Source organism: Haliotis rubra, unplaced genomic scaffold (assembly GCF_003918875.1).
Source record: "Haliotis rubra isolate DU_JTF1 unplaced genomic scaffold, ASM391887v1 Scf838, whole genome shotgun sequence".
In the NCBI taxonomy this organism is placed as follows: Eukaryota; Metazoa; Mollusca; class Gastropoda; order Lepetellida; family Haliotidae; genus Haliotis; species Haliotis rubra.
Genome location: NW_025767566.1, coordinates 154,801 through 182,332, shown reverse-complemented (window position 1 = coordinate 182,332; position 27,532 = coordinate 154,801). Strand labels below are relative to the sequence as shown.

At 39.6% G+C, this 27,532-nt stretch overlaps 2 protein-coding genes and 1 long non-coding RNA gene across 3 annotated transcripts in view; 1 reads left to right on the top strand and 2 right to left on the bottom strand.

Annotated features, from left to right (window-relative positions):
• LOC124262428 (probable ATP-dependent RNA helicase DHX35) overlaps positions 1-27,532 on the bottom strand; it is a 126,797-nt gene that overhangs the window by 20,241 nt on the left and 79,024 nt on the right. The gene's annotated exons all lie outside the window — the stretch shown is intronic.
• The window catches only part of LOC124262429 (probable G-protein coupled receptor B0563.6), a 49,866-nt gene continuing 35,791 nt past the window's right edge, over positions 13,458-27,532 (top strand). The window contains 1 exon segment of the mRNA XM_046696916.1: positions 13,458-13,794. The gene's annotated coding sequence lies outside the window, so the exon portion shown is untranslated.
• LOC124262430 lies at positions 21,335-21,626 on the bottom strand. Its single transcript, XR_006894586.1, has 2 exons — positions 21,579-21,626; positions 21,335-21,545 (listed from the first exon to the last, which is right to left on the bottom strand). It is a non-coding gene; the product is annotated as an uncharacterized LOC124262430 (long non-coding RNA).

Here is a 27,532-nt window from a genome sequence, read left to right as displayed (position 1 = left end):
AAACAAACCTAAAAAACCAAAAAAAACCAAAACAACCCAAACATCTAGAACTATCAATACAGCTGACCTTTAAACAGTTCCTCAGATGAGTGCCCAACTGCTGTTTTCTTTAAACTAATTTTGGAATTGAAGTAACATTGAATACAAAGTGGATGAAGCACAACATGCATACAATGTTTTAGCTTCACTTAGCATACAATGTTTTAGCTTCACCTAGCATACAATGTTTTAGCTTCACTTAGCATACAATGTTTTAGCTTCACCTAGCATACAATGTTTTAGCTTCACTTAGCATACAATGTTTTAGCTTCACCTAGCATACAATGTTTTAGCTTCACTTAGCATACAATGTTTTAGCTTCACTTAGCATACAATGTTTTAGCTTCACCTAGCATACAATGTTTTAGCTTCACCTAGCATACAGTATTTTAGCTTCACTTAGCATACAATGTGTTAGCTTCACCTAGCATACAATGTTTTAGCTTCACTTAGCATACAATGTTTTAGCTTCACTTAGCATACAATGTTTTAGCTTCACTTAGCATACAATGTTTTAGCGTCACTTAGCATACAATGTTTTAGCTTCACTTACCATACGTCCAGATACTGAAAGATACTTACTGCTGATACCATGGATGTACAGTAATTCTCTCCTTTAAAGAGGCAAGTCTTGATAAGGCTGACTGACTGAGGTTGGTTTTACGCTGTTTTTAGCAATATTCCAGCAACATCACGGCGGGGGACACTAGAAATGGGCTTCACACATTGTACCCATGTGGGGATTCGAACCCGGGTTTTCGGCGTGACGAGCCAACGCTTTAACCACTAGGCTTACCCACCGCCCCTGTCTTGATAAGGGAACAGTGAGTGAGTGAGTTTAGTTTAACACCGCTTTGAGCAATATTCCAGCAATATCACAGCGGGGGACAGGTTTTTATAGTTTACCATTGCTTACTATGCATAAAATTAATTGTTCTCGTCACGATATGGCTGAAATATTGCCGATGTGACGTTAAATTTTAACTCACTCACTCACTCTAGACTAGTGCACCACAAATGAACACACAGGCAGGTTTCATCAAATATTAAGCAGCACTTACAGAAAATATGCTATTGCAAGTAATTACAAGTTTGTCTGGTACATGCTGACCATGAAATACTGACACATGATTCAGACCTTACATTAACGTCAGTGAAAACAACCTTGGCTTGATCAACTACACGACAAGAAGGTGAAAACATGCATTAACAGGATCAAAGCGGAAGCCATGCTCTGGTCAAAAGAACTTGTCCTTGTACAGGGGTTGAACCATGATACTGCATGGTCCCAGCTTTGATACGGTTGTGACTCCATATTCTATTGGCCGATTTGTTGATTGAAGAAATCTGATTTCCCCGAGGCATCAAGTTACATGAGCTGTATGTATCTGCACCATAATGCTCGGGACGTTTCATGGATGGAAATGAATTTAAGTGGCCCTTGAGGCCATTTACAGGGCAGATCCTTAACATGTAAACATGTGCTCCATCATTGCCAGACAACCTTCGTCATAATCTCATACTATCATCCCCTAATCCCCAGTCTCTCCGGGCCTGACCAATGGCTATCCATCATAGCTGTTTGATTTGTCCGTGATTGGTCAGCCAGATGGGATTGATATGGTCAATAACATGCATGATGATACTGACATGGAGATGTTGTTCAAATCTCTCCGACTGAAGAATATCGGATGCCATCTTTGATAATGACGGAATTTGATACAAACTTGTATCCCTGCTGTTTCACATGACCACATTTTTGTACTTTTTGTTTTATGCTGCATTCAGCAAATATTCCACCAATATGATGGCTGATTCTGAATAATCAAATCTGGGCCAGACAATCCAGTGATTGACATCATGAGCGCTGATATACTGGTACACATAGTTGGGATATGATCAGGTGCATCACCCAGGTCAATGAGCCTGACATATTTGTTGTTTGATAATACATTCAGCAATATTCCACAAATATGACGGCCGCTTCTGAATAAATCAAACTTGGATCAGACAATCCAGTGACTGACATAATGAGCATTGATTTATTGATCCACATTATTCGGAAACGACCAGGTGCATCACCCAAGTCAGTGAGCCTGATCAGCTGGTCCAATTAGTTGCTTCTGAATATATGCAATTAGGGTTGATGAAGATCGATTCTAAACCGGATGTTTATGGGTTGCCCATCTGTCACCTCACCTCAGCATCTGAACTGTGTGCAGGTGGTACAAGACAAACAATCAGGTGAATAAGGAAAGGTAATCAGAAACACTGAAACCATAGCCCAAATTAATTTCAAACCATTATACAGAATTCATTCGGGAACGTATTGTGGGGGCAGGAGTAATTTGCTTCATTCATTTACGTCAGCTTGGGTATCGAGGAATGATTGAAATGCAACATTTACGTACCTTTGCAGAACAGGATCTAACTGTCTACCTTATGACCCAAAACCATCCTCATCCTGTTGTTCATGATAAAATAATGAGAGAAGCAGCCATTTTATCTGTGTTGACAAAACTCAGTTCAAGGTTTTGAGACATCTGAAAAAGCTATGAGTTGCCATCCTTACAAATATAATGATGAAGCAAGGTCACGGATCATGGACTTTTTTCCTGGGTGGAGGTTTGGATTTTTAATTTTGAACTTCAAGAGACAGGGTATGTGTGTAAATTTCAAATAATCACGGTGGGATACACAGATAAGGTTTACATATAGTTTCATTACACTGCAACTGGGTGGGGATGGGATAGCCTAGCGGTACAGCATTTGCTTGTCAAAACCCGGGTTTGATTCCACACATGAGTACAATGTGTGAAGCCCATTTCTGTTACCTCAAATGTGATATATTGCTGGCATATTGCTAAACACCACATAAAACTACTGGAATTGGGGACCATATTGATCCCCTACTATGACTGAAGGACATCTGTTTGTGCTATTATTGTTTACTCCACATGGGCGGTGGGGTAGCCTAGTGGTCAAAGTGTTCGCTCATCAAGGCCCGGGTTCGATTCCCCACATGGGTACATTTTGTGAACCCATTTCTAGTGTCCCTCACTGAGATATTGCTGGAGTATTCCATAACTGACTGACTGACTGAGTTTGGTTTTACGACGCTTTTAGCAATATTCCAGCAACATCACGGCGGGGGACACCAGAAATGGGCTTCACACATTGTACCCATGTGGGGATTCGAACCCAGGTCTTCGTCATGACGAGCCAACGCTTTAACCATTAGGCTACCCCACCGCCCTGGAGTATTCCATAAAGCGGCGTAAAACCATATTCAGGAACCAAAGTGGCGTTTCGATGCCTTGGCTAATGTTGCTATGACAATCTTTACCCATTAATTATGTGAAAGGAGCGTTTACATACATTTACTAATTGTTGAACCCCTAAGCAATATCAGCTAATGGTACACACTGATCAGAAACATAAATGTTGAAAAAAAAACCAGATTCAAACTCATCACCAGAGTATACGTGCATCCAAGAAATGTACTTTTTAAAAAAAGAAAGTTTAACCAAAGATAAATACATCCACACACCCTTCAGTTTCACTTCTGATAACACAGACTAAATCACCTCTACTCATTAACCAAAGCACCCAATTATCTCAATTCAGGAACTTTACTCATCTTTCTTCAACTGAGGAACAACACGACCAATTTCCAATAACGACAGACAAGTCATGCTGACCTAATATCCATTTGTTCAAGGTTTAGCAGAAATATTCATCATGTCCACCAGAGTTGCTGTTCAGGAAGCTGAATTCATGCCTTCCGGACGCATGACATGTCAAACAAGGATTGAGTATTTCAAACTTCTTGTGCAAAGATTTATCCCCTGGACCAGGGGCTTCCTTCCCATGATTATTGATAGCGATGGGAATGTTTTCATACATTAGAGAAAGCTTTAGTTGACAGATGGCCAAACTGATTTGGCTTTCTCAGTAAATTTCACACTATATGTGCAAGAAGTATGAAAAATTAGGTTACCCGCAACATTGTCACACGACTTGATCAAAGGCCCCACTTCTTCAGTTGTTTGATTTATCATTATTAATGACTTGATATTAAAGCCTTAATAAATCAGGAAATAGTTTGTTTTTATTTGCCCACCTACTCTCCTTTTTGTCGATTATATACATATACAAGTACATTAAATTGTTATAAATCTTTTATCATCCTTATAATTTCTTTCAGTCTATAGCAATGACAAGCTAACAAACACATGCCCCTGACTTATGCTACTCAGCGTAAACAGTTCCCATCCAGAACTTTAATCACAATTTATCTTCATATTACCCAGATAAATAAAATATTAATGGGCTGCATTTAAGAAAAGGAGTGAGTGATTTTTTTTGGTTTAACATCATTACAGTTTTCCAGTTACACCATGTGTCAGCTTACTGTGGAAATAAGGTCTGGTTTAAACCTTGGTGAAACCCACAAACATGGGTATTTGGCTGACAACTGTACTCAGGGTTACACAACACCAAATGTTTTCCCATAGACTTCTGTAGTAACCTTATATTTTTTTTTAAATTATCCAGGCTATCAACAGCCATTCCATGTACACATAGGTACAGTCTGGCCTTTAAACTACAATAAAACACAATTTCTGGTCAACTTGTCTGGCTAATTTTCCGAGCACAGGGAGCGGAACATATCAACCCCAGTTCCGCACCAAATGTCACCTACTGGAAAATATCTGTACACACAATAAGCATAAGTGATGGTGATAAAAATGACAGCACTTATACTTAAAATTGTGGTCAGTTTTAATTACTGGATGGATGTGCTTTTAAAAAACATAAAAATCTTATACTATTTCATCCAATCACAGCTGTCATATGTCTCTATCTCTTCAGATGTTTACATACGGTTCTCGCGCCGGGAACATGTGATTCTGATTTAGTGTAGCAAGGATGCAACAGGACTCGAGCATTACACCATTTTGTTTCTGGCACACCAAAAGAACAGAACTCTGCATAGCGAATAACAGTACAGATCGCCTGTGCCCCTTTAACACAAGGAATAAGTGAATGAGTATGGTTTTATGCTGCTTTAAACAATATTCCAGCAATATCACGAGGGGGACACCAGAAATGGGCTTCACACATTGCACCCATGTTGGGAATCGAACCCGGTCTTTGGCGTGACAAGCAAACACTTTAACCACTCGACTACAGCACTGCCCCTTAACACAAGGAAAAACACTGGGATACAATTACAACCTGTCAGGGCATAAAGTATTCAGCATGTCGTCAGTTATCAATATTTCTTGTGCTTGTTTTGTCCCTGTGATAAAAATAAATAGTCACTATTTTCCAGTGTGTTGCTGATATGATCATAGTATCCTCCAACAAAATGTCACTCTTCACCAAACACAGACAACACAGAGAACTTATCCAAATTTTTCAGGTTTGAAATGAAATTTGAAAGTGGAGACTGTGAACAACTTGCTAAACGAACAACTTTTATACTAACATTTCCTACACATATACACATGGAAGGTCTATTAGACTTGTATGGATCAGTATTTGGACAGCTGCATGTTCTTGCAGTTGAATATGCCTCCAGTTGATTGCCTACTATTGTTTGTGCCTCCAGTTGATTGCCTACTATTGTTTGTGCCTCCAGTTGATTGTGCCTACTATTGTTTGTGCCTCCAGTTGATTGTGCCTTCAGCTGAAAGTGTTTACTATTGATTGTGCCTACAGCTGATTGGGCCTACAGTTGACTGTGTCTATATATGATTGTGCCTACAGTTGAATGTGTCTATTGTTAGTGCCTACAGTTGAATGTGTCTACATATGCTTGTGCCTACAGTTGATTGTGTCTGCAGTTGATTGTGCCTACAGTTGAATGTGTCTATATATGATTGTGCCTACAGTTGATTGTGCCTGCAGTTGAATGTGTCTATTGTTTGTGCCTGCAGTTGAATGCGTCTTCAGTTGAATGTGTCTACAGATGAATGTGTCTACATATTATTGCCTACAGTTGAATGTGTCTACATATGATTGTGCCTGCAGTTGAATGTCTTCACTTGAATGTGCCTGCAGTTGAATGTGTCTATTGTTTGTGCCTACAGTTGAATGTGTCTACAGTTGAATGTGTCTACATATGATTGTGCCTACAGTTGAATGTGTCTATATATGATTGTGCCTACAGTTGATTGTGCCTGCAGTTGAATGTGTCTATTGTTTGTGCCTGCAGTTGAATGCGTCTTCAGTTGAATGTGTCTACAGATGAATTTGTCTATTGTTTGTGCCTACAGTTGAATGTGTCTACATATGATTGTGCCTACAGTTGAATGTGTCTACATATGATTGTGCCTACAGTTGAATGTGTCTACATATGATTGTGCCTGCAGTTGAATGTGTCTTCACTTGAATGTGCCTATAGTTGAATGTGTCTCTAGTTGAATGTGCCTACAGTTGATTGTCTACAGATGAATGTACCTACAGTTGATTTGTGCCTAGTTGAACGTGCCTACAGTTGAATGAGTGAGTGAGTGAGTGAGTGAGCGAGCGGTGAGCTTACTTTAGTTTGACGCCGCTATTACAATATCATGGCGGGGCACACCAGAAATTGGCTTCACACATTGTACCTATGTGGGGAATCGAACCTGTGCCTTCCGTGTGATTGAGTGAGTGAGTGAGTGCGCAAAGCAAAACGCGTGAGCGAATTTGGTTTTGGACTGTATTTAAACAGCCCTCCAGTCATATCAGATTAATATGAGGATACCTAAAGAGATGCAGGTCTTAGAAAATGGATTCAAAACTCACACTCAAAGGTTTCTTTTACATTGGGAATATGATATATATTTGTCACTGAAATATAGACGAGATCTCACTTGTTTGACGTGTTGGAATTATGGTTGAAATTCCGAAATGTTTGATTTGAATATGTTAGGATTAAATCTAGTAATGGGATTAAAAACTCATTTTTTATAACCAATAAAATTGTCAATTTTGAAAACTCTACTCTATTCAGTTTTGTCTTTAGTTCAGTCTGCAAGCTTGTTTCACACTTTTTTAAAATTTTACAAATTGTCTTTCTTATTTATTTGCAAAATCTGTAAGGAAATTATTCTCTGTATCTCATTTTGTATAGCAACTTGGAATATTATGAATAGTACTGTACAAGAACCATTTTTGTTTTGAGGAAACGTCACATTTGTAGGAGATGAGATATATCAATTCCCTATTTTTTAAAGTCATATCTGAGTCAACATCTAGTTTCTATCTTTGAATGTATGGGGGATACAATAAAGTTTAGTTCCTTATGAAATATGTCATGAAATCTTCTATACCGCCTTTGCCACCAAGTTTTCTATACCCCTTTGCCACCAATTCTTCTATACCCCTTTGCCACCAAATTTTCTATACCCCTTTGCCACCAAGTTTTCTATACTGCCTTTGCCACCAATTCTTCTATACCCCTTGCCACCAAGTTTTCTATACCCCTTTGCCACCAAGTTTTCTATACTGCCTTTGCCACCAATTCTTCTATACCCCTTGCCACCAAGTTTTCTATACCCCTTTGCCACCAAGTTTTCTATACTGCCTTTGCCACCAATGAAAATACGCCTTTAAAAGCATACATTATTTACTGATGGATGTAACTGATATATTATTGAACTTGAAATCATGTTTTATTGTGTGTACAAGACTAGAATAGTCTGGGAAAATTGTTTTATGCCTTTATATGGTCCAAAACATCAAGAAAGTTTCAATTCTCATCTATGAAATCATTGCAAAACATCAATGTTTTCCCAAGTATTTTTAATAATATTCTTTGTTCAAATGTTCATTTTTAGAAGTAATGGTTGTGATTAGATGTCGTTTCAGTCTTTGATAGACATTCCTTTTTCTTCTATGCAGTTTCCCCACATTAAGTGCATTTGATAACCTTTTGAGAACTATAAAGTTGAGTCATATTATCAAACAAAAGAGAGTTAAGTTTACAGTTTGTGTGTGAATAGAACATACCATTTAATACAAGATGCCTTTTGAGCAGTGAAAGCATATTTTAGTATCAGGATAAAAAAAATAAAAAAGTTTAAACTTTGTGCGTGACTTGAACAATTTTTTTTCATCTAATATATCTTCCGAGCAGTGATGGTATTTTTAATATAAAGCTAGGGGCGGGTATTGCAGAGAATTTTCATATTGCAATATATTGCGATGCGGAAGCATATATTGCAATATGTATTGCAATATATTGCAAGGATTATTTTTTTAACAAAAGATACTTATAATCGAGTTAATGCTTGATTATAAAGCAAAAACACAACAAAATCACTATGATTGATTAACCTTTTATAAAAACTTTTAATCATGACAAAATAAAAATGTAAGTAACATTTGGCACTAATGAAACAGGGAAAAGAACAACCTAAAAACACAGAAATATCCGAAGATTTCCGACTGTTACGAAGTTTTCCGAATGCATGTCAAAATACCGGTTTTCGATCAGCGTATCGCAATACGTATCGTTTTCATGTCTGAACCGGTAAATACCAGTAAACCGGTTATATTGAGCAGCCCTGTATAAAGCACTTACATACTTCTCTCAACATACAGTTTAAACGCACAATGTCACACATTTTCGACAATATCTTGACCTATATTTTATATATTGGGGGCATATTCTCTCACTTTAGCTTCCTATTGATGCAACAAGAAGACTTCTTATCCCTTACGACTTGTCTGAAACCGATAATTGAAATTTCGAGGCTGACAGCTTCCAAACAGGTAACATGATTGCCTTGTACATCTAAAACTGTCGCACACGGTGTTCTTAATGCAACGTTGCATTAATTCATTCGAACTTTTTAATTTGATATTGTAATTGAAATATATAATTTTGTTAGGAATAAATTATATGGTATCCCTAAAGGCTGACAGTAAGTATTATTGAGAGAAATGCATTATGTCTTTTTAGAGAAGTGTGGTGTGACATGGGTTCATCAAAGGGTGCAGATTTAGTGCTGTAATTCTGCCTAATGGGGTGTTGTGAATTGCTAACCATGTTCATGATGATTTGGATTTAGAGTGTGTCTTTGTAACTAGTTCCAGCTATTATGAATTACAATGTTGCGTACATAAAAAAGGGGTGGTCAAGTGAGTGAGTGAGTTGGGTTAATTGCTGCTTTGAAGAACATTCCAGTCATGAAATCCCAAATTGGCACAGATTGGCAGTATTCACAACTTTGTGAAAACCACAAGCACTGGTATAGTTGGCAAACCTGGAAATACAATCAGGAAGAATCAGGATTTCAACCCTCAATCATAGGATCCTGGTGTGCCAAGGGATGCAACTCTGCACAGGGAAATCATGACATCTCAGATGGCTGGCCCACCCATGACCCCGGGGCGGTGGGGTAGCCTAGTGGTTAAGGTGTTCGCTCGTCACGCCGAAGACCCGGGTTCGATTCCCTACATGGGTACAATGTGTGAAGCCCATTTCTGGTGTTCCCCGCCGTGATATTGCTGGAATATTGCTAAAAGCGGCGTAAAACCAAACTCACTCACTCACCCATGACCCCTTTGTGGATATGTGAGTGAGTGAGTATGGTTTTGCGCTGCTCTTAGCAATATTCCAGCAATATCATGTCTGGGCACACCAGAAATGAGCTTCACACATTGTACCCAATTTGGGTAATCGAACCTGGGTCTTCGGTGTGACGAGTGAAAGCTTTAACCACTAAGCTACCCCACCGACCCCCCCTTGTCAGATGAGGAAACAGGCATGTGACCTAGTGTTCTTCAGTTTATGGTCCATTACCTCCTAACAAACACACCTGAATTGGTCCTAAGTAATGTCGCAGCCTGTGATGTCACAGCCATAACCAGCAAATCTAATGAATACATTTATCTCTTGACCATGCCTTGTTTGCCTAATTACTGCTGTAAGAAAGAGGTCTGCAGCGAGGAGGAACAAGTAGTATTTGAAATCCATATGCACTTTCTTCCAAAGTCCAACCTAAATCTAGCACATGACCTCAGCTGCATGGAGATGTGGACTGTGAAGTATGCAAGAATTTGGGAGAGGTAGGAGTGCTGATCCATGTGCCTCTCTCTCCCCCCCCCCCCCTCTCCCCATGTGTCACACTCCTCTCCATGTGTCTCCCTCCCTTCCCCATGTGTCTCCCTCCCCTCTCCATGTGTCACCCCCATCTCTCCATGTGTCACCCCCATCCTCTCCATGTGTCACCCCATCCCCCCACCCTCTCCTTGTGTCACCACCACCCTCTCATGTGTCATCCCACCCTCTCCATGTGTCACCACCACCCTCTCCATGTGTCACCCCCACCCTCTCCTGTCACACATCCTCTCCATCTCTCCTTGTGTCACCGCCACCCTCTCATGTGTCATCCCACCCTCTCCATGTGTCACCACCACCCTCTCCATGTGTCACCACCACCCTCTCCTCCACGTGTCACACCCACACCCTCTCCATGTCACACCCTCCACACCCATCCTCTCAATGTGTCACCCCACCCTCTCTATGTGTCACACCCATCCTCTCCATGTGTCACACCCATCCTCTCCATGTGTCACACCCATCCTCTCCATGTGTCACAGCCCTCTACATGTGTCACAGCCCTCTTCATGTGTCACACCCATCCTTTCCATGTGTCATCCCCATCCTCTCCATGCGTCACACCCATCCTCTCAATTTGTCAGACCCATCCTCTCCTTGTGTCACCTCCACCATCTCCATGTGTCACCCTCACCCTCTCCATGTGTCACCCCCATCCTCTCCATGTGTCGTCCCCACCCTCTCCATGTGTCACACCCCTCTCCATGTGTCACACCCATCCTATCCATGTGTCACAGCCCTCTACATGTGTCACACCCCTCTCCATGTGTCACACCCATCATATTAGTCACGATATGGCTGAAATATTGACGATGTGACGCTAAATATTAACTCACTCACTCACACCCCTCCTCTCCATGTGTCTCACCCCTCCTCTCCATGTGTCACACCCCTCTCCATGTGTCACACCCATCCTCTCCATGTGTCATACCCCTCTCCATGTGTCACACCCCTCTCCATGTGTCACACCCCTCTTCATGTGTCACACCCATCCTTTCCTTTTGTCACACCCATCCTCTCCATGTGTCATCCCCACTCTCTCCATGTGTCACACCCCTCTCCATGTGTCACACCCCTCTTCACGTGTCACCAATCATCTCCATGTGTCACACCCCTCTCCATGTGTCACCTCCACCATCTCCATGTGTCACCCCCACCCTCTCCATGTGTCACACCCATCCTCTCAATTTGTCAGACCCATCCTCTCTTTGTGTTACCTCCACCATCTCCATGTGTCACCCTCTCCATGTGTCACACCTATCCTCTCCATGTGTCGTCCCCACCCTCTCCATGTGTCACACCCCTCTCCATGTGTCACACCCATCATATTCGTCACGATATGGCTGAAATATTGCCGATGTGATGTTAAATATTAACTCACTCACTCACACCCATGCTCTCCTTTTGTCACACCCCTCCTCTCCATGTGTCAAATCCATCTCCATGTGTCACACCATCATCTCTATGTGTCACACCCATCCTCACCATGTGTCACACCCCTCTCCATGTGTCACATCCATCATCTCCATGTGTCACACCCATCATCCCCATGCATCCAGTCCATGTATCCCAAATGCCTGTCAGCTTCTAAGGAACAGACACATTAATAACCCAACAATGCCACCCCATGAGTAAAATGAGTGAGTGAGTGAGTGAGTTAGTATGGTTTTACGCCGCTTTTAGCAATATTCCAGCAAAATCCCGGCAGGGGACACCAGAAATGGGCTTCACACATTTTACTCATGTGGGGAATCGAACCCGGGTCTTCGGCGTGACGAGCAAACGCTTTAACCACTAGGCTACCCCACCGCCCTGAGTAAAATGAGACACATTTGTCTGCCGTAAGATGTATCTTTAACACGCTATTAATCTGCCTCTTACATTTATTAAATGACAAAATTTCAAAACTGGTCCACCATCAGGTGAATTAGGTTTTTCTGAAACTAAATTATTCTAGAAAACAAAAAGAGGATGATTTCCAACACCAAAATTGGCTTCTAAAATCTCTACTTAATATTAACCAGAAGCACAAATGACTGGAAATGTCCTGATCACTACAAACATATGCATTAAGTACTTGTTTAAACATGCTTTGCTCATCGTATGTGTGTTGACATGTATATAATACAAGCACTGAAGCCATAGTAAATTAACTACAAGTATTTGGGTTTCATATCTGCCTTCCATGCTACCAAACCACTACCTCTCATCATTCTATTTACTAATTTATTTATTTATTTGTTGTTTAATGCCGCACTCAGCAATTACACAGCTATTTGACATCAGTTTGTATATAATTGAGTCTGGACTAGACAATCCAGTGACTGACATCATGAGCATCTGGATGACGATGACATGTGTCAACCAAGTCAGCGAGCCTGACCACCTGATCCCGTTAGTCGCCTCTTATGACAAGCATGGGTTGCTGAAGATCAATTCTTATCAACATCTTCATGGTTATTTCTATTTATGAAATATATTGACATAAACATTGTCCTTCGAAACATTCATGCATCATGTGTCAGTTAATGGACACAGATGTTTCTTTGAAAAATTGGGATGAACTGCTAATATTTTACTTCATTTATTTTCAGTTAAAGGCATTTTGTTGAAGGCCAAAACAGAACAATGCTTCCATTTTCAGAATTAAAATATGTGTCTTTTTAGAAAATTGTACTAATCTGAAAATGAATAAAATCTTACTCCAAATCAATGAAGGTTTTAATTTATAGAATATAAATATCTCTCTGTTTTTTAAAAATTGTACTAAATAAAAAACAAACAAACCCTGAATAAATAAATAAAAACAATTCAATAAATCAATAATAAACTCAGGACATAATTGTTGGGATTAACACATTTAACATCTTTGTACAGTATTAAAATAACATTATAGTGTGCCAGACTAAATTTGGGACAGAAACCAAAAGTGATGTAAGTCTCACTTAAACTATCATTAAAGAACTTAGATTTAAACATAAATGTGTTTTCAAATCAACAAAAGTCAACAAAGAAAATGATATAATTGGATGAAATGACAGATATTGATTAAATAATCTTCTATCCTAGTTCTTCTTCCCTCAAGCAGCCATATCATACATATCTCCAACCCTACCTCGGACACACCACTTCTCCCCCAATCTGTGCTTGTCCTTGCACACTGAGGCTTAGGACAGCCCAGAGCAGTGTAATATACCCAACTGCTTAAGCCTAGCAAGGAGTAAGGCCAATTATAAACATACAATCAGTCAGTGAGTGAGACCAGTCAGGGACTGCGAGAGGCAGAGCTAGAGTGCACTTCAGTCCTCCAGCCTCCGAGTACTGGTCAGTCAACGGGGAGTGAGTGTGAGAGACTGTCACCTGATCGTATGTTGAGAGATGATGACAGTGAGGGGCAACTAGTGGGGATACAGTCCCCTCTCTGCTGGAGGTGAAGCACAGACTGGGAAAGAGTCATTTCATTTTCAATCTGTGAAGAAGTAAAACTTTAATGAACTGTGTCTAGGTGTGACTTTGATGACAAAAAAATGGAATGCTTTGTCAACACTCCTGAAGTTTTAAGAGGAATGTGTTAAATGGACGTTGCAGTTGAAGAAATTTGACAATGATGTGAGAACTTGTGGTGGTCTTCATTCCAGGTAGGTCCTTTTATATCAGTCTACTTTAAAGTGGTAAAGAAACGTGATAATTAAGTATTACCTGTAAAGTTGACTCTTAAAGTGACTAAGAGATAACACTTACAGACAATACTGAAATGTGCACTTAAAAATAACATTCAAATTTTACACTTTCAAAGGTAACACTGAAATGATATACTGAAGGACAACATCAAAACATGGCATTCAAAAATAACTCAGCACTTAGATAAGCCACTGAAAATGAACATACTAATAGATAAAATTTTAACATAACTCTTTAAACATGGCACTTAAACATGACTCTTTAAAATGGCACTTAAACATGACTCTTTAAGATTGTACTTAAACACAACTCTTTAAGATTGTACTTAAACATGACTCTTTAAGATTGTACTTAAACATGACTCTTTAAGATGACACTTAAACATGACACTTTAAGGTGACTCTTAAGCAAGGCACTTAACCAAATTCAGTGTTGTTGTGTTTAGGTAAAACACAGTTGTTACATTCCAGAAACATTATCAACATGTGTCTCTCCTCTGAACAGTGTAGGGAAATGACAACCTTGTCACAACAGTGAATCTCAACTGATTAAATGACATCCATGTACAAAAAGACTTCCCCAAAAGTTTTCAAATAAATAATTATGGACTTTTAAAGAATTAAGACCATATTTGGTGATAGATGCTACTGACATTGCAATATTGCATGTCTATGACAGTGGTGTCTTGTGTGAGTGAGGTACCAGTCCTTTCATTGTATCACTTGTAGTATTATAGAAAGAGACGAATGTGTAACAACGTATCATAATTGCTAAACTGATGCTCATGGTGTCGATCATTGGATAGTCTGTTCCATATTCGATGACTGACTGATTTCTACATATAGCTGGACAATTGCTGAATGTAGTACCGCTGCTACAAAATGGACATAATTATTATAATTAATTTCATAAAAACATTATCATTATTAAAAAAAATTGTGTTATGCGAGCCTAATTTTCATTTATAAAATTATATGATAATTACAGTATTGAAACACACATGGGTTACAATGACTTCATCAAATAATGTCATTCTTAAAGTAATGCTTAACACATGATTCTTTCTACAAAATTGCTGCTCTCTGTGAAGATGTTCAAGCCTCTGGACCATGAAAACTGATCCAATTATTTATGCAACAAGAAATCTAATAAAAGCAACAATAGAGAACTAGTCATTTGGAAATGCTGTGAGGGTATTATGTGGTGGGGAGCAAACCACAGACCTGCTCTCTGGGAAGACGCTCTAGCCATTGGACCATGAAGGTGATCCAATTACTGCTGCAATATGAAACCTAATAGAGGCGACAATGGAAAACTGGTCATATGGAAATTCTGTGAAGGTATTTCATGGTGTGAAGGTGGCGGGGATCAAACCACAGACCCTCCGCTCTCTGGGAATTAAGAAAATACAGTTCGCTCTACCACCATGTATAGTGTAATAGCTTGCGTCCGAGTTGTTCTTTAACGTTATAATAGTTCAGGGTGAAAGTGTGCTTTATTACACTATACATGGTGGTAGAGCGAACCGTATTTCTTTTCTAAGATGCCAAATTTAATACTTTCTAAGGATAATTACGATTAATTCAAGGCAGAAAACAAATGACGGTGTCGGTGACCTAAATTAAGAATCCTCTCACAGGGCTAACTGGCGCGCTGTTCTATTGATGTGTCTGCCCCCCTACGTTAAGACGAACGTTACCAGAAAAAAAACAATTGATAACAGTTTGATGACGGTTTACATTCGGATTAAATATCTTCTCTGAATCATTTTATCATTATATCTGTCATTAACGTAAACCATATGGGGCAATATGAACGTCGCATTTCTACTACCAACTTAAGTTTAGATCACTACATCCAGATGAAGATGAGTAGTCAAGCGACATTCCACGATTGCATTGTGGGAATGTAAACATTGCGAACGTTACCGTGTCGCTGAAAACTTGTGAGTCGAATTGACACATTTTAACTGTCGTAAAACATAAACTTAATGTTTCCACCAGTGATGTTAGCTGCGTAAAGCAACTGTAAACCAAGAAAGGGTATGCAACGGAGTAGTTTACTGTAGGAGGCCGTACGAGGCGATGACAACTGACATGCATCGTGACGTCGCTTACATTGTGACGAAATGTAAAATGGTTCGATAACGAGGGGGCACACTAGAATGGTGCAGTGACGGGATAATGTCATTCAATTGTTACGTCATCAACAAAACTATACCTTTATTGTCTGATAATGTATGTTTTTTTCGATTGTTCTAACCGCTAGGCATCTTAGAACACATGATATCCACTGGACCATGAAAGTGATCCAATCAATTGTGGAACATGAAATCTAATAGAGGTGACAATCCGGGAGAACTGGTAATATGGAAATGTTGTGAGGGGATTACGTGGTGTGGCGATGACCTCACTAATGTTCAATGCCTCGCTGAAGGTCATTCTAATCTAGACTTGACCTTCTAGTGTCTCGATTAACTGCATTATGCTGTTGTCTCTTACATATTCACATGAATTCACCCCTAAAACAAAACCATACATTTCCACAAGGGTTTGAAATCAAGATCATAATTTATTCTTTATAGGATATTTCTATAGCGCACATATCCAGGCAACTAGTGCATGCTCAGGCGCTGTTTTTTTCCCCCCTCAATCATTGGATGTCAATCTCAACGACACATCGTAATATCTCAACTCACTGGTATGAAACTCTTGCAGCCACTAGGCGCACCGAGTTATTGTGGCTTTCTCATCCTAACAAGGTACCCATTCACAGCTGGGTGGACAGGGACACATAGTTACAGTACTTTGTCCAAGTTCATTGCACGTTGCTGTACCCTCACACTGAAAGAGTCTGTACACAAAGTTGACTCCAAGGTTTTTACACACGGTCACAGGTGGGCTCGATCCCAACACCTAAACCTTCCCTTCTGCCCAGAATTTTCTACAGTGCTAGAGCCTTAAATGAAGCAAGTCTAGATTTCCTGTTCAGGGGTAGCCTGTCTCACAGTCACTGAACCACATTACTTTCCCTTGTGCCCAGCCCTTTCTGCAATGCTAAGGTCCTAAATGGAACAAGTCTAGATTTCCTCAGGTTCTGAACCTCCCATTCCACTGGGACTCCTTTTCAGTTTATAAAATCAATTATTTGTTTCTGTGAAATATATATAAATATTCAGAGACTAAGTATTAGTCATGATAAACACGGACATATTTTTGTTGTGTTGTGTTGTGTTGTGAGGTGAGGTGAGGTGAGGGTGAGGTGAGGTGAGGTGAGGTGGGGTGGGGTGTGGGTGGGGTTGGGTTGGGTGTGGTTGGGGTGAGGTGAGGTGAGGTGGGGTGGGGTTGGGTTGGGGTGAGGTGAGGTGAGGTGAGGTGAGGTGAGGTGAGGTGAGGTGAGGTGAGGTGAAGTGAGTAGTATAGGCTACACTATAATTCCTGGGACACATTTGTTGTCTGAGATGAGTGACATGTTGTGCACTACTCTTGACTTGCAAACGAATAAACGCTGATGTGATGACCTGAAATCTGACACTAGTAGTGAGTGAGTGAGTGAGGGGAGGTGAAATTGGGTTTAACGTCGTGCTTGAGAATCTTTTGCTCATATGACGATGTGCATGCGTGTATGTGTATGTGCGGCTGCTTGTACTAGCCTAGACTGAAGCTGGTTTTATAGTGCTAGCCCACTGAGATACCATGCCGCAATGAAACATGAATACCCCACTCAGACACATTATACTGACTCCGAGCCGACCAGTCCTTGTTGTACCCATTAATACCGAGCGCCAGGCAGGGACCAACAAGTACCATATTTTGATGTCTTTTGGTATGACGCGGTCGGTGAGTGAGTGAGTGAGTGTGTATGGTTTTACGCCACTTTTAGCAATATTCCAGCAATATCACGGCGGGGGACACCAGAAATGGGCTTCACACATTGTACCCATGAGGGGAATCGAACCTGGATCTTCAGCGTGATGAGCGAACGTTTTAACCACTAGGCTACCCCACTGCCCCCCTGTAACACCAGTGCCTCATTGTGATTTACACATGTGAAACCAAACTTAAGTGATTTTGAGACAAAAAACTGACATTCTGAACATTTAGAATATTTCTGATGTCTTTAATTAATGAGTGAAACCAGACCTTACATGACATTGTGAGCAATGCTCCATACTGAAACACAAACAGACACGCAAACAACCACAGCCCTGAGCCCAGACAAAACTTCGTCTCTGAAAACATACCAGTTTGACAGATTGATGGTTTGTTGTTTAACACCATACTTGGCAATATTCCAGCTACATGGTGGTGGTCTGAAAATAACCGAATCTGGACCAGACAATCTAATGATCAACAGCATGAGCATCGATCTACCCAAGTCAGTGAACCTGACCTCCCAATCCCGTTAGTTTTATTCTAACCCAGATCTTCATGGGTCAAATTTGATAGCAACAATATTACCATCTACATAAAAAATCTACATCTGCTCCATTCTGGACTTTTGCATTACAGAAAGGGCCGGGACGCTAATATAATGGTCCCAGGATTGTGTTTGGGGGTTTGTTTGGTGTTAAATGCCACACTCAACAAAAGTCAGTGACTTTGAGACTGACTACCATGAGCAAGACCAAGAGATATATTTAGTCACTTGAGATCAGTTCAAACACAGAATCTTTATGGCGACCATAACAATATAAGGACGACTTTCTAAGCCTGGGCCTAGATTTTCAAAGCTCGCTTAGTGCTAAGATAGTCGTAAGTTAATGTATGGCACTTACAATTATCTTAGCGCTAAGAGAGCTTCAAAATCTAGGCCCTGGTCACTAATCAATAAACTGTCACCTTTCTAATCATTCCTGACTTTTTCACTTACTTAGTGCTTACAACATGTCCAAATTACGGGGAAAAGCAATTGAGATACAAATTACTGAAAATTGTATTCATTCAACCCACAGATACAACTAGCTAACTGGAACTTCTATGAATGTTATTGTCAGGTTATTCCAAACCAAATTTGGTAATGCTTAACAATCTGGTTCAAGAATCTGTTTGCAATACAATTGGTAGTATGACCACAGTGCATAACAAGTGCTAAAATGACAAAGGTGTTACTTACTCACTTGAAATTGTTTTGAATCACATACATAGTAAACTGGAGTTGGCAGGATTAGCTGTCATGGAAAAGGTTTAAGTTTCTGTCCAATTATGTTTGTTAACAACTGTTAAAATCAACAGCACTACCGAAATGACAGAACTGGCAACTGAACAATAGGAGCAGAATGACACAACTGCTACGACAGAACCAGAATGACACAACCTGAAAGCAAGAACCAGAATGACACAACCTGGCAGCAAAAACCAGAATGACACAACCAGACCCAAAATGAGTGAGTGAGTGAGTGAATATGGTTTTACGCCGCTTTTAGCAATATTCCAGCAATATCACGGCGGGAGACCCAAAATGACACAACCTGACAGCAGGAACCAGAATGACATAACCTGACCCAGAATGACACAACCTGACAGCAAGAACCAGAATGACACAACCTGACAGCAAGAACCAGAATGACACAACCAGACCCAGAATGACACAACTGCTATGACAGAACCAGGCGTGTGAGAATGATACAACTGCTACGACTGAGCAGTACAACATACCACAGAGTGTACCATTTCCACATAAGGTTATGTTTTGTTCTGAATGACAGAACTTTATGTTCTAAATGTGAAGATAATTAACAGCCATACAACTCCAGCCTTCAGTAAGAGCTTATCTAAAAACACCATGAGATTCACAACAAAATACAACCTCAGTCATTTGAGGGCTGGTCATAAAACGTATATTCTTCACAATCACCAAAAATAACAAAATACCTTAGTGTTTTGAGGGCTGATCATAACATATATTCTTCACAATCACCAAAAGTAACAAAATACCTTAGTGTTTTGAGGGCTGATTATAACACATATATTCTTCACAATCACCAAAAATAACAAAATACCTTAGTGTTTTGAGGGCTGATCATAACATATATTCTTCACAATCACCAAAAGTAACAAAATACCTTAGTGTTTTGAGGGCTGATTATAACACATATGTTCTTCACAATCACCAAAAATAACAAAATACCTTAGTGTTTTGAGGGCTGATCATAACATATATTCTTCACAATCACCAAAAGTAACAAAATACCTTAGTGTTTTGAGGGCTGATTATAACACATATATTCTTCACAATCACCAAAAATAACAAAATACCTTAGTGTTTTGAGGGCTGATCATAACATATATTCTCCACAATCACCAAAAATAACAAAATCTGAAATCAAACATTTTTAACTGTCCATTGCAAAGCCACACATAGTTGCATTCTAACTAGCAGACAAATCACCGCATCTAAACACAAATATGGTTATGTGATACAAACACAGCATAACTGGCTGGAAAAGAAGCTAATGAGGGCTGTTATCCAGTACTGACCGCTGTAGATTGAGAGTACTCTTTACTTCAAGACAAACAAATCACTTTGTTAATATACGTCACTGACAGCTCTGATTGGGCCTTGTTTGATGGATGATAATCTTTATCAATAAACTCTGATGGTGATGATAACCAGACGTTCCTGTCAGACAATATGGCTCTTTTACCAAAGAAGGCTGTCATTGACTGATTGACGTATCAGGTTGTACACTACAAATTACTCTGCATGCAATCTGTTGATGATTTGAAGGTTTTAAATTTAGGATCTCAACATGATGGAGGCTGACTCATGAATACCTCTCTCAAACATCTTGGGTATGTGGGTGGGTGGGTGGGTATATGGGTGCGTGCTTGATTTATGAGTGAGTGAAAGGGTGGGTGAGTGAGTGAGTGAGTGAGTGAGTGAGTGAGTGAGTGAGTGAGTGAATGAATGGGTGGGTGGGTGAGCCAGCCAGACAGGTGTTATTCCAAATTAACACCATCATCACATCAAACATAAATTTAACAATTTCAAATATATAAAGTTACACAGCTTACAGAAGTAATTTCCTCAGCACAAAAATATTCCACCCAATAATCCAGCCCAAATATTTACATGGTCAAAAGGTTAACACACAACCCTGTTTTCTAAATGGAACCAGATGGCCACTAGATAAATAATCACTAGAAAGCCTTGTTGTATTTTACTGGCCAGCTGAACCATAGACGTAGGTTTTATTAGTAAGTCAAGGTAATTCACATCAAAGTCTGACCATGCTGGAGGAAAAATGAACAGGATGGTGAACATGTCGATCAAGCAATGAGATGCAAATTTTCGTCGGTTGAAGTATCCATATATGCAGGGCGCAATTTCATTTTTATTCAATACATGCACCGAGGGCAACCTGGTTTATAGGTCTGGCTGCACCATCAAAATTTTGGTTGCACCATAAAGTAATATCACTGGTTTTAAAATGTAACATAAATACTTGTTTAGCAATTCCCAAACCAAGTACTCAGTATCAGATACATTCAACCCATGATGATAAATGATGAATGATTCTGTTTCAGTTTTGCATTACCTTCATTTATAAATCTCAATTATGATTACTGCTACGTAACTGATTTATGAGTACAAAATATTTATGCTTGTAACAAGCCATGCGGAGAGAAACATATTACTTCCAGTCACTTACTTCCCAACTAAAACACATGATGACAGCTTAAGACGTTGGAGGATTTATTGTTACCTTCACCAGGTGCAACCTGTTACTGAAGGTAACCTGCACCAGCCATTTTTAAAATCATCAGTGCAGGTTGTAAATAGTGAAATCGCACCGATATGGTGTATAGTTTATTACTTTTAAATACCTACAATTATACATCATTATAGGTCATCCAGCATCAAAGGTGCAACATTTTCCTGAGCAGAGTTGTGTCCCTTAATCTATGATCTGACTGACTGACTGACTGACTGACTGACTGACTGACTGACTGTCTGACTGTCTGACTGACTGACTGTCTGACTGTCTGACTGACTGACTGACTGTCTGAGTTTGGTTTTATGCCGCAACATCATGGCGGGGAACACCAGAAATGGGCTTCACTGATCTGTCTGAATCGCAGTTTGTAGGACTGCACGGTATTAGCAGTATACTGGTAATTCGCAACACGCTTTTCAAACGATACGTATTGCAAAATGTTTTCTGAGAACCGGTATATTGGGTAAAAAACATATATGAAGTTTTTGATTATCTTTATGGTTTAAATTAAAATCTACACATACTTTCATTCACAACAAATGTTCTCCTTCTTTATTCAATCACAAAACGGCATACTGCAATTCTATAAATTGTATATAAAAGAAAATAGCATCCGTGACTGTGTAACCTAATTTTGATATTGCTGTTATCAGAACCAAAACATATATGTTTAGGGACTTATAAAGTTCCCAGTATATCGCAATATATTGCAATACGGGTACCTGAATCACAATATATTGCAATACAATTTATTTGCCAATACACAGTCCTAGCAGGTTGCCTTGGTTTATCGTTTTGTTAGCACCATAGGTCGTCAAGCAACGAAGGTGCAACATTTGTGTCACTTATGTGTGCCAGAAACCAATGATCTGTCTGAATTGGAGTTTGCCCTGACTGTTTATAGGTTTCTCAACACCATATCCGTGCTAATGGGTTTCACTAAGGTCTGCGACTAGCATCACTTTCGACTGTCCTCCCATATCAAGCTGTGATATAGCTGGAATACTGTTAAAAACAAAACCTAGTTGGGGACTGAAGTCGTAAGTGACCCGGATGTTGGTGCCTTTTTCGTGCTACCCATGAGCCAGACTTGTAAGCATCATCTGTCTTGTCAAAGCACATGCAGAGGCAGCCAGGAATACAATTAGCAACAACATCTTGAAATTAATTTTGACTTTTTCATTCTACTCCATCAATGACAGTGCGTGGCAACCTGGTGATGGAGTAATGGGAGGCATGTCTTCCCACTACACCATACAGCATGGGTCTTATGTCATGATCTTCTTCTTGGGAACCTACTTCTATGAGTGGGTCTCACTCCTTACTGGACCCATGAAGATCTGGGTTAAAATTGGTCTTCAGTAACCCGTGCTTGTCAAAAGAGGCGGCTTAAAAGGGATATTGCTGAGTGCAGCGAACAACAACCAACCAACCAACCAACCCACCAACTCCTTACTGATCTGGCTAGCTATTCTCGAAAACGTTCGTAGCCCTACGAACTTCTTAAGCCCATTCTTAACACATTGGCTACGATCAAAGATAAGAATTCTTAGGGCTACGAACGTTTCGAGAATAAGGGCCCAGATACCAAAATTCATTACTTTATTAAAAACCCAGAACCACAAGGTTGTGAAATTATGAAGAAATAATGAAATAAAAAACAACTCTATATGAATTCTGTGAGCAGTGTTTAAAGGCATCACTGGTTCTGGTCCTCCAAAATATAATACCTTAAATTTGAAAATAGGATTTAAATTTTCAAACTGATTCTGTTCGAAGGAATAGAAAACAGTGCTTAATTTGGGCATCTTATTCAAAGACAAATATTTGGAGATTATTTTCACTATGAAATCAATTCTTGATATTGTAAGCAAAAACAATTGCCCCCCCCCCCCCTCCTCAATGCAAACAAGCACACACTGTCTCTCTGACTGAAACTTTATTTTTAAGGAATATTTTAGATAGAAATAAGAAAAATCTGTTTACACTGAAAAGGAGGCCCAGTAAGATAGGAGTTTCAGCATCTGATGAAAACCTGGACTTGTTTCATTTAGGGTTTTTGCATTACAATAATGGCTGAGAGTTGGGAGCGAGTGAGTATGGTTTTACGTTGCTGTTAGCAATATTCCAGCAATATCACAGCAGGGACACCAGAAATGGGCTTCACACTTTGTACCCATGTGGGGAATCGAACCTGGGTCTTTGCCATGATGAGCGAACGATTGAACCGCTACTGCACTGCCCTAAACTGAAAAGGAGGCCCAGGAAGATAGGAGTTTCAGAATCTGACGAAAACCTTGACTTGTTTCAATTAGGGCTTTGGCATAACAATAACGGCTGAGAATAAAGAAAAATATTAAGTTTCAAGGACAAACTCTCTCTCATTCTTTCTCTCGGTGTCTCTCACTAATCATCTGTTCCTCGTACCACGTCTAATGACGACCCATGCTAACAAACACCTATTATACATGCCTTTATAGGAAATATTAACCACCTAATACCTGTTTTTCCCAGTGACTCCTGATAACATAGAGCTTGTTAGAAACACTACCTACGACTCGGCGATCAAACTGCTCATTAGTACTGAAAGCAGCTGTGTTACTCTAACATAATTATAGCGGTAATTGAGTCTCTGCCGGCCAGGTATTGATGACATCATTTTCCTCATTGACGACTGACATTTCCCCAGGTAATTGTAAAGTGTCAAAATGCTGATCAACCTCCGCCATCGGGATCAATTTCTTGCCATGTCTCTGATCGTTCAGCAATAATCAATATCTACTGGTCCTTATGATTAATAAATGCCTACAGTTTGGGCAAATATTTACGGGGCATAGAATGAACTAATCCATACATGTGAACTGTTTGTTACGATTAAACACACAATAAACCACTACACACAGCGCCTTCGGTCAATGACATGACAAATATTTTTAATTTGTTTTACTATTGGCAGCTTGAAACAACGGCAAATCGAAGAAATAATAATAGGAGGAAAATCAATTTAAAGGAATGATAAAAATATCTGGGGCTGCTGCTCCTTCACAATTAGGTGCTATTCCGTGAATGAGAACGCAGTGTTATCTGCTATGGTTCTCACGACACTGTCAAACTGTTTACAAACTGTTGATTCTGAGAGGTTTCTTTTTTCAGATTCAATCTGCTTGAAGGGGCAGAATAGCAGTGCTTTTTTTGACATTTGGGGTGGTGGGCTAGACTAATGGTAAAGTGTTCGTTCATGATGTGACACACCGAAAACCCAGGTGAATCGATTCCCAAAAAGGTACAATGTGTGAAGCCAATTTCTGGTTTTCCCCACCGTGATATTGCTGGAATATTGCTAAAAGCGGCGTAAAACCATACTCAGTCAGTCAGTCAGTCAATCTTTGGACATTTCATTCAAAGACAAACATTTTGAGATTATTTTTCACCATGAAAACAATTTTTTATATTACAAAAACTTGCAACATCTCCATCCCCCCAAAAACTGATGATTGTAAGAGCTCTGTTCTGCTGGCAATGAAAACCCTGATTCACGTTTAGGATGATTCTCCCGAACATTTTCTGCCAACATCTGTTGGTGTTAAGTTAAATGCATTACAATTTTCATATGGATAACAACTATATCATTTCTCATGACATTTGACGGGTTTGAAGGACTTTCGTTCCTACATCAGGTGAACACTGAGGTCTATATATTCAGTTTATAAACATGCAGACATGTTTACACGTTGTTGGATTAATGAAGAAACATTAGTGCATGTGAAATGAATCAAATACAGTGAATGTGTAGTGATTAGGGTAGTAATGAAGCCCCTGTGAGGGGAATACGATACATGTCGTGAATATCGTGTAATTACAAACACGATTCTTTGTGACAAATACAACATGTCAGAAGGGAATGCATTATTCATGTATTCAGTGAAATATTAACAAAACACATTACCTGACGAGTTGATAACGTTCATTCATCATGACAAGGACTATGTTACTGTGAAATTAAATATCCAAGGGCATTGACCACTATCCTGAGAGAGAGAGAGAGAGAGAGAGAGAGAGAGAGAGAGAGAGAGAGAGAGAGAGAGAGAGAGAGAGAGAGAGAGAGAGAGAGAGAGAGAGAGAGAGAGAGAGAGAGAGAGAGAGAGAGAGAGAGAGAGAGAGAGAGAGAGAGTAAGTGAGTATTGTTTACGTCCGCTTCAGCAATTTTTCAGCTATTTGTGGCAAAATAAGTATTGATGATTCCTCCAACTTAAGTGAGTTTAGATTGACGCCGCTTTTAGCAATATTCCAGCAATACCACAGAGGGGGACACCAGAAATGGGCAGAAATATCTATAGTAACTATGAGTAAGTGAGTGAGTTTAGTTTGACGCCGCTTTTAGCAATATTCCAGCAATATCACGGCGGGGGACACCAGAAATGGGCTTCACACATTGTACCCATTTTGGGAATCGAATCAAGGGGTTCACTGTGACGAGCAAACATCTAACCAATTGTTAGATTGCTAATTGTATCAATCGATGCTCATACTGTTACTCACTAGATTGTCTGGCCCAGACTAGATTATTTACTGGACCCGTGAAGATCCGGGTTAGAACTGGTCTTCAGTAACCCATGCTTTTCGTAAAAGATGACTAACGGGATCGGGTGGTATGACGTCATCGTATCCCAGTTGTGTAGACGAATGCTCATGCTGTTGATCACTGGATTGTCTGGTGCAGACACGATTATTTACAGACTGCCGCCATCTTGCTGGAATATTGCTGAATGTGACGTTAATCAACAACCCAACAAACCCAAACCAATGTTTTTTGACATTTCTCAAGCATAAAAGATATAAGTTCAGTGTTCTTAGCACATGCAGTTACAAAATTAATTAAGACCAAATTGTTATTTTTTGTTTTGAAAAGCAACTTACCCTGAAGATTTGTGAAAGTGAAAAATAATGTTTTTCCTGAAGTTGGTGTTTCTAAATATGTGTAAGTCCCAAAATGCTCTAAGTCTATTTAAACTTGCCAGGATTTTTAAACGTAGCATTTTTGTCATTTTAATTTTGGCTAACATTTCTTACAATCGCCAGCAGCTGAAGGGATGGTGTAAATCAAACTAGGGTCCATGCAGGTAGCAAAGGTACTGTAAGTCTCCATGGTCCCTGGTATGGTGATCTACCTTCTGTTGTTGGCGATCTATAGCATGAATTCATATTGTATTGTCCCAATAGTGCTATTAGTTTTAAACTTTCCACGCTAGTTTTAATTCTAATTGTGATAGTCTAGTTGTTTTACTGTCCTTCGTCGACAGGTTTTTATAATGTACATGTGTTTCATTTCAATATCAAATGTTCTCGTCACGATATGGCTGAAATATTGCTGATGTAACGTTAAGTATTAACTCACTCACTCACTTCTAAATGTTTTTTGCCATCTTATTTTCAGCAGTGTTATAATACCAAGATTTCATTAAGGAAATGAACTTAACTCTCTTTCAGTTTTTGTTATGTGGCAATGTTCCCTCCAGTCCTATGTCATATTGACCAAGTAAATCCATAAACTTGATCAGGCCTTAAAGTTTGCCATTGGCCACTATTTACTTCCTAAAGATAATTCTCTCTCTGGGCCAGATGCATTTCAACAAAGCCCCATCTAGGAATATCAAAACATACATTTCTTGACACAGAACCATCTAGAATATCTGAATATGGGTTTATCAAATAAAGCAATCATTTGATTATTAATAAAACTGTTATGTTTGTCTGATAAGGGGATGGAGGTATGGAACCCCGACTGTTGTTATACTTGTCCAGTGATGTCAAATACCTCCGGCAGATTCTTTATTCAGAAACTATGGTTGCATGAACACAACCTCAATGTACAAAACATGGCCAAGAGCAGTATTTCTCATCAAGTGGCCTGAATAGCCTACTTGGAAAACACATGGGAATAGGCATTCATCCCAACTGAAGGGATATTGATAAGA